This window comes from Peromyscus californicus, unplaced genomic scaffold (genome assembly GCF_007827085.1).
Source record: "Peromyscus californicus insignis strain IS unplaced genomic scaffold, ASM782708v3 Scaffold_15__1_contigs__length_86483966, whole genome shotgun sequence".
NCBI lineage: Eukaryota > Metazoa > Chordata > Mammalia > Rodentia > Cricetidae > Peromyscus > Peromyscus californicus.
Genome location: NW_026294447.1, coordinates 62,285,247 through 62,298,310, shown reverse-complemented (window position 1 = coordinate 62,298,310; position 13,064 = coordinate 62,285,247). Strand labels below are relative to the sequence as shown.

Here is a 13,064-nt window from a genome sequence, read left to right as displayed (position 1 = left end):
ATTTAGAATTGGTGCAACAGTCCTGGCCAATGCAACAAGACAAGAAAAAGAAATCAGGAGGGAAGACAAAGTTGTACTGTTTTTACTGACCTTTTTAGTTACTGTGCTAAGTCCCACAAGCGACCATCCCATTACCTATCAGCCCTAATGTGGTATCAGCAAGGTTGTCAAACTAAAAAAAGTCAATAAACTTTAATGTACTAAAAAGCACTTGTAACTAAAACACATGTAAGTGATACTATTTCCAGAAAGAACACAAATGTAAAATATTAAGGAGTTAAACTTAAAATCCAGGCATTGATCTAAAACCATAACAAACAACTAAAAACCTCTCTTCAGGCCCACGGCGGAGGGAGAGCTGGAACAGGAGCACCTTTCCGCCTCCTGAGTGAATGGGGCCAGGTTGCCAGGGTGCACTCCAGGCTACGGTTGCCTTAGCCAAGTGTGCTGGCTTCTCTGCCCAAATTCCTGTGGCTTTGGAGGCCTGAAAGAAGCGTTGAGCAGCAGACTTGGGAACAAGAAAACCGCTGGCCCCGTGGGTCTGCCTTTGACTCAAGATGCCTCACTGGAGAGATTTGTCCTAGAGCCTGGAGCTCCTACAGCTAGGCTCAGCCCTTTCTACCTGGGCTGCAAGACCTAGCCACTCCCAGGTTGTTCCCAGGATGCCCCTGCCACAGGTGAACAGCATGCCCCTGCCTTGCATACTGAGTCACAAGCCAAAGGGCTGTGCTGGGGGCCTCTATCCAGCCCTCTGTGGCCTGAGTTCCTGAGACATCAAGTGGTGATCAGGCCTACCTGAGTTCTTCCCAGCCCATCGGGCGGGAATTCAAGGCATGCTGCAGCATGTCTTCTGCCTGGTTCAGACAAGGTGCTCAGCTTTGCACGTGTGTGTGTGTGCGTGTGTGTGTGTGTGTGTGTGTGTGTGTGTGTGTGTGTGTGTAGGGGGACAGTCAATAAGAGCCAGCTCTTCCCTTGGCAGGAAAGGAGTGGCCTGTCTTCAGCTTCCAAAGCGTTCCTCCTGTTCATTGAGTCACTTGGCCTTGGATATGCTGTGTGACACCATGCCTGTCGCTTAACCTCTCTGGGAGTGTTGATCCCACTCACAGGGCCCAGACACAGCTCTCATTCTGCAGGCTTTCAGCATGGACTGCCTTGCCACGCTTCGGGGACATAGAGGATTTTTCCCGAGCTTGAAGATGGAACAAAAAGATAATGAGGCATCAGAGAACAAGGACAAGACAGAGAGACAAGCCTCCTCTGCTGTTGGACACACCCAGGCAGGGGCACTGAGGAGGTGTGGAGCTGCAGCACGGGGTTTGGGGCACTTGGAGGAAGGTCCGTGTCATACAGGGTGCAGAGAGTCTTATGCTTGAGTTCCGGTGTGAGGCAGACCCTGGGAGGGCAGCGTGGGGTAGGGTGGAGCCGATGTTCCAGTGAGGCTGCGGCATGGCAGGCAGGCTCCAGGGTGGACGAGGTATCGAAAAGTAGTGAATACTCAGCAGCAGGATGCAGGAGGGGCGAGTGGAAGCTTGGTATCCATCAGGGAGGGATGGGGACAGGAAAGACAGGGCCAGATGCTCAGTGGACAAATGTCTAGGAGGCTGATGCAGCGGGGAAGAGAGGGTAGACTGCTTGTGCCTGAGGTCTGGGAGGGATGCCTCCGATAGGGAGGATTGGAAAGATGAGGATTGGGAAGATTGGAAAGAGTCTGAGGCCAGCTGGAGACTCCTACTGGTCAGGAGGCAGGGCTGGGGATAAAGGTGTGAGCATTGCTAGCACAAGACAGAGGCCAGAGCTGAGGCCTAGCAGGGCGTCTAGGGGAGGTGGCCCCGGAAGAGAAGGATGGTCTGGGGGCAGAGGGTGAAGAAGACTTCCTGGGAGTCCAGCAGGCTACAGAGATATAGGTGAGGATTGTGCCCATGTAGGGCCAGCTTGGTGGAGAGGGGCGCAATGTAGGAGGAGGCAGAGGCTAAAGGTCTGTCTGTGAAGACAGGTCTGCAGCTCACAGAGACAGTTTCCCAATAACTCTCTAAGCAGCTCCTTTGTCCCAAATGCTGGCACAGCCTGGCATAGACAGTGAGGGCTGGAGCCCGGCCATAGTGCCCCTACCTTCCACTTTGATTATATTTGTTTTAAATCTATGTAGAAGACTGGACATGGGAAGAAGATTAGCCAAGAATCAGGCAGGAAGGCACATGGGAACTCAGTTCCCCAAGAGTTCACAGAGGAGTCTGAAGAAGAGACCATGACAGGAAGGACCCCAGAGCCATTTGTGCCCAGGGTGACTGTCAGAACACTGAACGCCAGTTGGAATACATGCAACAAACATGTCTGTGGACAGATGCCTGTAAAGTACAGCGGTGCTTTTTGGAGGCTTGCAACTGCCGTGTCCACGATGAGGTACTGAGTGTGTACGTACACTCCATGCAGGATTGCTGGAGCCGTGGATGGTCTAGAGCCAGGGTTGAGAAAGCAGCTCCAGCTGCTGAGGTCTGAGGCCTTGGGTCCTCTGTTCCTGTCACCAGCACACTCAGTGCCCGCAGGGAGGGAGACAGCAATACTCTGACTCCTCAGGGGCGGGGCTCCGAGTTAGTGGACATGCTGTTGCTTTTCTTGTGGCGAGATCCTTAGGGGCTTCCGGCTGCTTGGATGCACACAGCTGACCACCATCACCATCAGGAGGTGGACTGCTCACTGGAACAGAAGCAAACTCACCAAGAAGCACAAAGCGCAGGGGTTCATGTTCATCATTTTCCCAGGAAATTCAAGTTTAAAAATAAAAGCATTGTCGTAAAAGTCAGTCAACAAACCAAGAGGGTATCTGTAATGGTCGTGTGTGTGTGTGTGTGTGTGTGTGTGTGTGTGTGTGTGTGTGTGAAGGTTCACCTCCCACCAGCATCACTGGGTGCCCTTCAAGAGACCCGAGAGCTGGAAATGGTATTGCAGGCCCATAATCCCAGAAGGCAGGAGGGGCAGGAGTTCAGTCATTCTTGAATACACAGTGAGTTTGAAGCCAGTCTGGGCTGCGTGAGACTCAGCCTTGGAATCAAACAATTCTTATTCTAGAGACTGGCTTCCATGGCTTGCTTCCATGAGTAGTGAGTCTCACTGCAGGCCATTGATGGAATCTGGAAACATCCAGTATGCAATAGTCGAGGACTGTTCTCGTAGACACAGATCCATCCTGAAGACAGGAGGTTCACAGACTATTAACCATGCTTGAGGGTTGATCAAGGTCATCATTCCAAACCTCAGATCCGATCTACACTCCTCTGTTCCGATAACTTCATGGCTCCCTGCTGCCTCCCAAAGTTTGTGAAACCCAGGCCCCACCCTGCACCCCATTTTCCACGTAAGGATTCCATACATTTTCCCGGGGCCCCCTGCACCCCATTTTCCACGTAAGGATTCCATACATTTTCCCGGGGCCCCCTGCACCCCATTTTCCACGTAAGGATTCCATACATTTTCCCGGGCCCCACCCTGCACCCCATTTTCTACCTAAGGATTCCATACATTTTCCCGGGGCCCCCCTGCACCCCATTTTGCACCTAAGGATTCCAGACACTTTCCCGGGGCCACCCTGCACCCCATTTTCTAACTAAGGATTCCATACATTTTCCCGGGGCCCCCCTGCACCCCATTTTGCACCTAAGGATTCCAGACACTTTCCCGGGGCCACCCTGCACCCCATTTTCCACCTAAGGATTCCATACACTTTCCCGGGGCCACCCTGCACCCCATTTTCCACGTAAGGATTCCATACATTTTCCCGGGGTCCCCCTGTACCCCATTTTCCACCTAAGGATTCCATACATTTTCCCGGGCCCCACCCTGCACCCCATTTTCCACGTAAGGATTCCATACATTTTCCCGGGGCCACCCTTGTTCCTTTTTACTCTCTGCCTTGAATACCAGTCTTTTAACTCAACCCAGAGGCCCCACCCTGTGTGTGCTTCCTGCCTCTCCCTCCTCTGTGCCCTCCTATGCCCCGGCTGCCACCCATACTTCCTGTTAAAGGGTCCCCCTGAGGAGTATTGATCTATCCAGTGTTAAACCTGAGCCTGCCGGCAGATGGGTTGTCCAACAGTCAGCTTGTGGGAAGGAGGGGGCAGCTGGAGCCCAGCCCACCAGTTTTCCTACAGCTGAGCCCTTAGGCCCATGGAAGCACGGAGGCTGGGTATGTTTAGCCCAGGTCACAACAGGGTGTGCACAACTTGTCAAGTGAATAACAGAGGCTCTGGAGGGATTTGTAATCACACGAAGATGAAGTACACGATCCTAAAATACGATTCTTCAATCACCAAGCTTCCTAGGTGCTCCCAGCACCTGTCACTTTGGCCTGCCTCCCCATAGCCCTTGTCCCCCTGCGGGAACCTCTGAGTTCCGAAGCTACACGGGCTACCTACACCTCCTCTTCCCTCAGAACTGCAGAGAACCTCGGCTAGATTCTCTCTATTCAGCGGTGACCTTAGTGGGCCCGTTGGTCGCTTTCTATTGTCACGGTGAGCTGTAGCTGTTACCTGGCTCTAGACACCCCAAGCGTTTGGGAATTAACTGAAGTCTAGCCCGGCCTAGCCACTCTTCTGAAGTTCTCAGTACATTGCATCATGATAGGTATCTGTGCCTATGCTGGCCAGGAACTGGAGCATGAATTCGAGGGGTACAGCCATCGGAGGCGCTCCTGGCAGGGGCTCCAGTCCTTGCTGAAGGGATCCTCCACCTTTCCAGCTTGCAGCGGCGCGGCACAAGCCTGAGACAGCCCATGAACCCCGCCCCAAAGCACCCCAGCCTCGCCAGGTATGTACTGGGCCGGGGGCGGACGCCGCAGCGCGGTCGGCTGGGCCCGCCAGAACAAGCTCAAGGACCGCGCGCACAAAGGCGCATTCCGCCGCACCCCTCCTCCCAGCCCCACGCTGTCGGTGTCCCGCCTGCCTCCCAGGGCCCCTCCCCGCTCTTGTTGGGGGTGTGTCGCGATCAGGGTCCCCTCCTCCCCGCCCTGCCCCCAGTCCGGGCGCCCTACCCGGAGGGCGGCGCGCAGGCGCGGGCTTGTCTGACCCCCGCGCTGGAATCTACCTGTGGCCCTTTCCCACCCTCCAACTCCATCCTCTCCCGAGGGAGTCAGAGACCACGCGGGACCCGGACGGTTCAGGGGCCCCGCCACACAGTCTTTCCATTTCCTGGGAAACTTCCTGCACCTAGTGGAGCCTTCCAGGCTCCCTTCTCCCTGTCTGTGAGCCCCTTGTTCCCTTCTCATCCCCCAACCTGGGAATCGAAGGACCCTGTGGAGTTCCTCTCTTCTGAGTTTCCACAAGAAGACGCTGTTGTGAACGGAGATCTCAAGACTCTGGCACTCGGTGGTCAGGCAGAAATTGGCAGTAATGACTGCCCAGTAGTGACGGGCACCCCACCCGGCAGGTAGTCCACAGAAGCAAAGCCACCTAGGCCCGGTCCTTCAAGGCTCTAGGCAATGCCAGATGGCTCCGTGGCTCCCCTACAAAAGCGGAGTCGGGCCACTCAGAAGGATGGAGCAAGTCCTAGGTCCACTCCAAGCACCACAAATGTGGAAACGGGATGTTCATTACTGTCATTCTATCCAGCAAAGGGGGAAACTAAGGCCAGCGAACTCCCCAGATGCCCGCGCATCTCAGGATCTCCCATAACCTCTGGGGTTCACCTCTGTGGACTCAGGACATCCACTTGGGTCCCGAGACCCTGCCCTTGCCTTCCTGGGCTTAGAGGGTGCCCCCCCCCCTTCTTGTTAGTCGACCCCAGGTCCCAAGAATTGGTTGTTGAGGGCGAACGGAGCGAATAGGCAAACTACTACCCAGCTCACAGGGACTACGCAAGGCACGGGGCTAGAAGAGTCTCGATCTACTTGTCCAGCTGCAGCCCTGCCCAGCACTAGGCTGCCCATTTCGTAGTAAGGAATCACTGCTGGGGACAGAACTCCTGGGTAGAGCCAGAACCCGCAGCTCCGGGAGCCGGAGTTCGAGAGGCTGGGGAGCTGCGACTAGCCCCACCCCCAGCTTACTTCTGGGTCGGGCTGGCAGGATTGGGGCGTGGCCCGCTAGCCGGAGTTGGCCGGGATCAAAGGGCGGAAAGCGGGCCTCCGCCCTCGCCCACTGAGACAGGAATCCGTGGCCCCGGGGGACAGAATCTTCAACCACCACATTCCAGGTGCCCCGGGCCTAGCACGGCAAGGGTGGGGCGGAGCTGGAGTGACAAGCCGGGCATCACGCAGCGTGGGAACGACCTTGCTACCAGCCCTCAGCCCCAGCTGCCTGGGAGGCAGGCAGCCTTTGCCAGGCCCAGGCGGTGGCCTTGCCCCTTCTGGTTGCTCTGGATGGCATTAGGCAGGAGGACTAAAGGGGTTCCACATCGCCAGGCCACTGTAGGGAGAACTGGAAGTGATAGGCGTTCCTAGGCTGGCAGGGCTCAGTAGGGAGAGGGTCCTGTTGCGTGGACATTCTGCAGTTGCGTGGGGTACAGGATCCTGGCACACTAGGACCCGCTCAGAAGCGCCCACAGCCTAAAACAAATGGTTGCCAACATGGAGGTACTTTCATGAAGGCAGCTTCCTTACCGCCCCCAGAGGCACCTGAGAGGGTCTTCTACTAGTCTTGAGTCTTGCAAACCTGACCCATAGCACATGCCCGTAGACAGCAGCCTTGAAGCCCCTGCTGGGTGAGGGTAGACCCCTCTTCCCAGGACCCAAGTGTGACTTCCTACCACCACCAGCACCACCACCCACCACCAGCACCACCACCCACCACCAGCACCACCAGCACCACCACCAGCACCACCACCCACCACCAGCACCACCACCCACCACCAGCACCACCAGCACTACCACCAGGACCACCAGCACCACCAGCACCACCACCCACCACCCACCAGCACCACCACCCACCCACCAGCACCACCACCCACCACCAGCACCACCACCCACCACCAGCACCATTTTACAGGTAAGAAACAGGCCCAGGAGAGGTCAGTTGACATTCCCCCTACTCACACAGCAAGCTGGAAGAAATCAGCAGGTTCAAAGTGGACTTGGAAAGATTTTAGAAACCCAGTCTTCCACTCCTAAGTGTCAGGACCAGTGGTGCCCCTTTCTCTGGCATGTGTCCCTAGTGGGAGAATGGGATCACAATATCACCTCCCTGAGTTCTCATGATGCTGGGAGGGCAGAGCCGATACTCTGCCTCAGGAGCCTCTCTGGCTCTGGGGACATGGTGCCCAACCTTGCCTCTGGAGCTGGGCGCCCTCTGGTGGCCACGGTGTTGATTTAGGTTTTAGGCTAGCTTTCCCTAGTGTATGTACCAGAGGAGGTCGCCTAGCCTCATATGAACAGTTTGAACCTTCAGGTGGTCACGCTGAAGGAAGTGTGAGTCAGTCTGAGGTCTTTAGTCCTGGAGATTTCAATAACCATGCCACAAAACTTGGGAGACCCACACTGACCTGGCTTAGGGCTTCTGGGTTTGGATATCTATAGTTATGGTTTGAGACATTGAGAAAAGACTTTGGTGGATGAATGAATGAGTGCGTGCACGTGTGCCCAACTTTGTCCACGCTCTCAGCTGGACACTCTCTTGTTCTCAGAGCCCAGAGCATCACGATGGAGCAATTGAGCAGGTGCTGAGGGGGGTAGGAAATGTGACTCTGTGAGTTTTGCTCCCAGAAACTGTGACTATGACGCATTTATCAGGCACTATTCCAGATCTAGGAACCGTCCTGACATGAGAATAAAACCTTTTGCACAGACAGGGAGACAAAGGCACAGACCATTTGGTGAAGTGTCCACGGTAGCTGCCATTCAAGCCCAGGGGCCTGAGGTAAGAGCTGGGCTGGACCTGCCCCCATGGTTTTCTCTAGTCACTGTGGGTGAGGTTTAGTAACCCCCACCTGGCATCTTGGCATAGATGGATGCCCTGCTCAGTGATGGCAGGGACTCTGAGGAGGCTGGCCCAGGAGAAGGGAAGAGGTAGCCCAGCAGGCCTAGGGCATGAGTTGCAGCCCCCTCCCCCAATTCAAGATGCCTACACAAACATGCTCTGCGTGTCTCCTCCGATGAACCCAGCAACTTGACAGGCAGAGCTGGATTCCCAAGAGGGAGGGAGTTAGGGCTTCTTCCAGGACCTACGGCGTGGTTGGGGTTAGGGAAGTCAGAGCCCCTTATGAGGCTCTTTCTTAGGAAGGGGACCGAGAGCGGGTCCCTTGGTGGGTCGATCTGGAATCTCTCCTCTTCTAGATCTTGCCCTGCCCTCCCCTTGCTGAAGGCCTGTGAAACTGGACTCATACAGTCTTCAAGGTCACGAAGAACTCGTTTCCGTGCAAAACCCTGCGTTGGGAGGGGTGCGTTTGGGCGAGAATGTGTTACATCTGGATTTCGGAATCTGCGAAGTGGGAGCAATAGTAATCCGTATTTCATCGGGTTATTGGGCAAATACGACTTAGGCAAAGGCTTTGTGCGCGCGTGGCCGTTCTGCCTGGATACCTGGCTGCGGTCCGCCAGACGCGCGCGTGCAGGAACCGCAGGAAGCCAGAGCGGGAACCGCAGGAAGCCAGAGCGGGTCACGCAGGTTCGCTCCAGACAGCTAAGGCGGAGGCGAGGCTCTGCCCCTACCTGCTGAGGCTCGCTCCAGGGATGCGGACTCCCCCGCTGCCGCCTCGGCAGGCCCCGGCGCGCTCCACTCCCCGCAGGGTGTGGGTGGGAGCGGGCTCTGGCCCCAGGCTGCCAGACGACGGCCAAGAGCTTGCCCAGGGGACGGAGGAGGTACCAAGCCCGGGGACCAGATGCCTGTAGAACAGGGAGGAAGTATGGGAGGGTCGTGGAGCGGATTGTGACATTCCCAGTGAGAGGGGACCGGACTGTAAGCTCCAGCTCAAAGAGCGGCGTAGCGGGGTGGGGGTGGGGGTGCGTTAAAGTCACTCTGGATCTGGGCCAGAAAGGGCAGCAAGTTTCAGGATCCGGGATGGGAAAGAAAGTGTCACGGACCTCGGAGGCAGGGAGAGTCCTTTTTATCTGCAAGAAAAATCGCTATCCAGGTCTGCGTGTGTCTGGCGGGGGTGCGGTGCTGTGGGGACTTTCAGATATTGTGATCCTACAGAAGAGTTGATAGGGGATCGCTGACGTGCTGGGGACAGAAGCAAACCTTGGAAGCTGGGTGAGCAGGTATGGGGGTGGGGGTGAGCACAGCCCGCTTCCAGCCCGCACCAAAGTGCTCCTTACTGCCCTTCCCGAGGCCGGCACCGGCTTGGGAAACTAGACTGGAGCCAAGCGGGAGCCCTCCGCTGGTCTACGAGCAGCTGAAAGGACTGTCACAGCCACCAGGTGGCAGGCCGGCAGACCACGGTTGGAAATCTAAACAGATTAAGTCTTAACGTCTGTCTGTCCTTCTGCACTACACCACCTCTTCCGGGTAGCAGCCTCTTGGGGTCACAAATGAGGACACAGAGTGCTCTGTGGCTAAGGAGCTTCCCGGAGCTGGTGAGGCTGTGTAGCCAGCTAGCAGCTAATGGAAGGCTCTGCGTGCTGTGTCACCAGACTGGACTGGACTGGAAAGACCTTTCTCCTTCACTGCCCCAAGTTCAAGCAGTTAGTTCGTCCAGAATGTTTCCACCCAAGGCTTCAGGACTGAATTCAGAGTGCCCTTGACGGGGTCTCTTGGAATCACCTTCCAAGTGTGTGATGTTGGGGGTCCAGAGAAGCTGAGACCACCGAGGGACTCCTACACCCACCAGATGGACGGTGGTGTTTGTGGTGGACTTGGCAGAGACTGAGTGGCTGGAGGAGGCTGAGATGAGACTGCTCTGAATCAGCAGAGCTTCCAGGGAGTGCTGGTGCTGGTGCTGGTGCTGGTGCTGGTGCTGGTGCTGGTGTTGGTGGATGCCAAACAAGCAGGACTTGGTAGAGAAAAAGCCATCCACCCAAGAGCTGGCCGCTGCTATGCTCACTCATGCACAGGGCTGCAGGGCTGTGGGTGGGCTGGAACTTCTACCAGACCTGGAGCACCTGTGTGAGATGATCCTCAAGAGTGACCCTGGGACCCTCCATACCTACTAGGGGTCCGTACACGTGGAGAAGCAGGCAGCGTCTGTGACTTCCCAGCCTAAGTGCTGGACTTGTCCCCCTAAAAGAACTGAAGAGTATGGCTTCCTGTGTTGGTGTCACACGGGGGAGGGAAAGGGAGATGAGGTGTCCCCACAGCTGTTACCTTCACTCCAGGGAAGTAGGAGCTACTGAACAGAGATGTAAATGCAAATGCCCACTCTCCCCCACCAGGGTCCTCCTGTTCCTTCTCTGGTGTTTTATCTGGATTCTCCCCGCTCCCCCCTCCCCAGGATTTGGTGAAGGTGTATAGAAAGTTGCTCAGAAGCCAGGCATGGTGGCTCATAACTTCAGTCCCAGGATTAGGGAGGTAGAGGCAGGTAGATCTCGGTGAGTTCGAAGCCAGCCTAGTCTACACTGTGAATTCCAGGATAGCTAGGGCTATATATAGTGAGACTCTGTCTTTTAAAAAAAAAGTTATTCTCAGGATGCATTTAGGATGAATGAGAAGTATCTCCCCTTTCCCCACTGTGGCATGCATGGGGGGTGGGGGTAGTAGTGATGGGGTCTCTTCAGCTGCTCTCCTAGGAACTCGGTCACCATAATCTTCATTTTGTGCCTGTGTGAAAGTGCCAAGGATCCTCCATAATTTGTAGAAAGACAGCCCTTTTTATAAGCCTTGTGTGTCCTCTGTATTATTGATGTGTGTATTAGCATTTTCCTGTAAGTTATTAAAGTTGGATGATTCTAGCTCTTCTTTTCTTTTCTTTTCTTTTGTCTTTCTTTCTTTCTTTTCTTTCTTTTTTCGAGACAGGGTTTCTCTGTAGCTTTGCACCTTTCCTGGAACTCACTCTGTAGCCCAGGCTGGCCTCAAACTCACAGAGATCCGCCTGCCTCTGCCTCCCGAGTGCTGGGATTAAAGGCGTGCGCCACCACCGCCCGGCGGATTCTAGCTCCTAAGACAACACAGAGAATATAGGCAGGGTGGTGAGTGCTCCCAGGTGGCTCATCCTCCTTGTCCCCCGGAGATGGTGGCATCTGAAGAAGCTGGTAGATCTGGACCAAAGAAGAGCCAGCTTGTGGTTGGCCCCAGGAAGAGGCATGGGACCAGAGCTCCCTGAGTAGGGACTGTGGATATCTCAGCCAGTCGAGGGTCCTTGGGGCTGAACACTTGAGAGGCTACATCCCCCAGCAGGGCCTGGTATGCTTCAGGATTCCTTCCCACTGAGCATGCTCAAGCAACCATACCCAGTGGCCACTCCTATGGATGGGATGTGTCTCCTTGTTCAGGTACTAAGGCTTGTTAGGAGAGAGGACCAAGAGGTGACCCTGGAGGGATGGTACAGGAAGCCCAGGGCACAGTGACTGAAAATTTCTCACCTGTGCCAGTGAGAAAAAGGTTTGAACAGAGGGTGCCCAGTCCCTTCTAGCAGTCTTCCCACCCTTATGGGACATGTAAGCTGGGAGCTTTGACAAGTCCCAGGGGCCTAGAACATGCCAGCTTGAGTTTGGGAAAATTTCTGTCACTATGACCTGAGAGACTTTCTGGTTGAGGTCTCTGGTGTCTCTGTATCAAGAAACTAACCTAGCCTTGCATGGTGGCATATGCCTATAATGCCAGCACTTGGGAGGTAGGAACAGGAAGATCCTGAGTTCAAAGCCAGCCTGGGCTACATGGCTAGGCCCTCACTCAAACAAATAACAAACAGACCCCCCCACACACACACACACATGCACAACCTACCTCGGGCTAGTTGCCGTTTACTGGGGAGAGGGCAAACCAGTATCCCTATTGCTTCCTCTTTCATGCTGGTTTCCAAGGTTCAGCAGCAGGCATTAGCCAAAGTGGCCTAAGTTCAAAGTGGGCTTCTCCCACCAGTGGGTGCTGTCAGTTACCTGCCTCATCTTCTTCAGCCTGGTAGCACCCCCTGAACATAACCCACTATTGCTCAGGGAGCACACACAGTCCTCCATGGTGAATGTACTCAGCCATGTCAGGGCCCTCTTCTGCTGCTGTTGTTGTGGGTAGTTCAGGGCAAAGAGTGTGGGAAAACCAGGCCTAGAGCCCAGAAGATCGTGCAGCTGTGGAGATCTGGAGGGTGGTCAGGCCTGTGTCCCCAGGAAGTCTCCAGCTCCCTCCTGAGCCTCTCCCAGCTGAGCCTCTCCCAGCTCTGTTTGCCAGAGGAACGGCAGAGTGAGAATAGAGGCCTCGTTTAGTACGAGACGCTGGGATTGCCTTGGGATTTAATAAGAAGAGACTGATGGGGTACATGGGTGGATGGAGAGAAAGTGATGGATATAGAGAGATTTAGGTGGGTAAATAAGCAAGAGAAATAAGTATATGGATAGAAGGATGAAGGGAGGGATGAATGGATGGAAGATAGGTAGATGTAGAGAAGGATGGCTGGCAGGACAGAAGGAAGGACAGAAGGGGTGGGTTAGAGAGGGAGAGAAGGAGGGAGGGATGAGTGGGTGGGCAGATGAATGGATAGAGGATGGGTAGAAAAACAGATGGAGAAACAGTAGAGGGATAGGTGGTGGAGAGAGGGATAGATGGATGGGTAGAGGGGTGAGCAGGGATTACAGAGGGACAGATGGGCCGGTGGAGAAGGACTGAAGGGCAGGGATCGTAAATGGATAGCTGTAGAACGTGAGTGGCAAGAGCGTGTGGTCACACTGTATGATCCTTTTAACATTGCTTCATGTTGGAAAACACAGGCACACTACTGAATAACTCATGAGCTAAAGCAGAGGTCATAATAAATGTACAGCATGGAGAACAAATATAACACACACCCTGCAGACTTGTGGCCACAAAAGACTGGGGTGTTGAGAAACAGCTCCAACCCCGTGTGTGGCAAAGACAGTACCTCAGGACCTGGAAGTGTGGTCTCTGTCCTGGGTCACTAGGGCTGCGGCAGGGGGAGGGTTAGCAACTGGAAGCATGCCTCGGTGCATTTGCTCAACACCAGACGCCTGAGAGAGCTGGAGTGCACTGTTTAAATTATAC

The 13,064-nt window shown here is 54.9% G+C and overlaps 1 pseudogene; it reads left to right on the top strand.

Annotated features, from left to right (window-relative positions):
- The first annotated feature begins 9,031 nt into the window (after positions 1 to 9,031).
- On the top strand, positions 9,032 to 10,804 carry LOC128110547 (ADP-ribosylation factor-like protein 4D; annotated as a pseudogene).
- The last annotated feature ends 2,260 nt before the right edge of the window (positions 10,805 to 13,064 follow it).